Source organism: Adiantum capillus-veneris, chromosome 11 (genome assembly GCF_014529385.1).
Source record: "Adiantum capillus-veneris isolate H3 chromosome 11, ASM1452938v2, whole genome shotgun sequence".
Classification (NCBI taxonomy): domain Eukaryota; kingdom Viridiplantae; phylum Streptophyta; class Polypodiopsida; order Polypodiales; family Pteridaceae; genus Adiantum; species Adiantum capillus-veneris.
The window spans coordinates 41,870,785-41,872,726 of NC_140941.1; positions in this window are offsets into that span (position 1 = coordinate 41,870,785).

Genomic DNA, 1,942 nt, shown 5'->3' on the forward strand with positions numbered 1-1,942 from the left:
AAGAGAGAGAGAGAAGGGAAAATTTAGGGCATCTACAAAAGAAAGGCCTAAAGATTGCAGCCCCAAACTCCACGAAACCTCTTGTGGAGTTTGGTAGTTGATATTTGGCCCATGTCCTTACAACAAAGTACAAACACACACCTAGACTATGACAACACACACACACACACAAGAGAATAAACTGACAAAGAAAGAGTGTAAGAGAGTGTAAGAGGGATTATAAGGGATGCAGACATAATTATGGAGTACAAAAAATAACATAGCACAGTATAAGAGAGAGGGAAGGAAAAATTTAGGGCATCTACAAAAGAAAGGCTTAAAGATTGCAACCCCAAACTCAAACCTCTTGTGGAGTTTGGTAGTTGATATTTGGCCCATGTCCTTACAACAAAGTACAAACACACACCTAGACTATGACAACACACACACACAAGAGAATAAACTAACAAAGAAAGAGTGTAAGAGAGTGTAAGAGGGATTATAAGGGATGCAGACATAATTATGGAGTACAAACAATAACATAGCACAGTATAAGAGAGAGGGAAGGAAAAATTTAGGGCATCTACAAAAGAAAGGCTTAAAGATTGCAGCCCCAAACTCCACGACACCTCTTGTGGAGTTTGGTATTTGATATTTGATATTATTGTTGGTGCCAAAAATTAGAGGCCTCTCTTTACACTTTGGTCTCACTTTAGTTATGAATGGAGCACGTTACTTATTTCATGATCCTTTTAGAGTGAGTTCTCATTGTTCTATTACAATCAACCACAATGGCTTATTGGTAAAAGATAAAAAATATTGTGTAGGAATAAAATGACCGAGAGGATTATTATTTGTTGGTGCCTCCTTCTCAACTCCCAAAATTCCAATCTACAAATAATCATGCACTCACTGTTAGTAAAATCAAATAGATAGCACATAATTAACCATTAAGCCAACTATCCCAATTTCAATTAACGACATGAAACAAAAGGGTCCCGGTCTTGTAACATCCCTCCCACTAGGGATAGCAATTGTCCTCAATTGATCAATAGAGAATCAGCTGGACCGTGAGTGATGGAAAGTGTGGAGAAGGTGTAGGAAGTTGCAAAAAACCTTTCAGGAATCCATTTGACATCCTCTCTAGGGTGGTCTTTGAAGGTCAAAAGAGAGCGGTTATAAACCATGCCAGTGCATGTGGTGGTGGTATCGTGATCAACTATTTGTGTAGGAATGAGTTGCTCTTCTTGGTCCACAAGTGAAGGTGGATCCTCTTAAATGTGATGTGTAGGTAGGGATTCTCTAAACGGTCTTAAACGACTAATGTGGAATGCACTGTGAATGTACCAATGAAAAAGTAAGTCTAAACAAAATGAAACATCATTGATTAAAACAAAAATTTTGAATGAGCCGTAAAAACGAGGAGCAAGTTTAACAAAAACATTAGTATCAACACTTTTGATCCTTTATTTGTCAATGCAAATCATCACGTAATCACCTTCCACATGCACCCACAATTGCTGAGCAACTCGCTAACCTGCAACAATCTCTCACTTATGAATGTATGCAAAGACAAGATCTTGAAGATAAATTATTGCATTCTACACGCTGGAGAGCGAGAAGGGGGTACACACCCAAACTTGCCTCACTACAGCTCAAGGTAAACACAGCACCCCAATCCACCGGGATTCACCTTCAAAATCCTCTTTCTTGCTAGCAGACCGCCGTCTGTACACCTCTCAAGTCTAATACACTATATCAAAGCACAATCAAGCATATACGCACCGTATGACACACTTCCTAGCTTCCCACACACACCAAAACCTCTTTATCTCTCTTTGCCACAAGACACCACCAGTTCGATGGGGCACACTTGCTTACACACACAGCCCACACGGACATAAGCACAAGAGAAGTAGAACAAAGGGGAGGAAGGGGAAATGACACCAAAAATGCAGGCAAT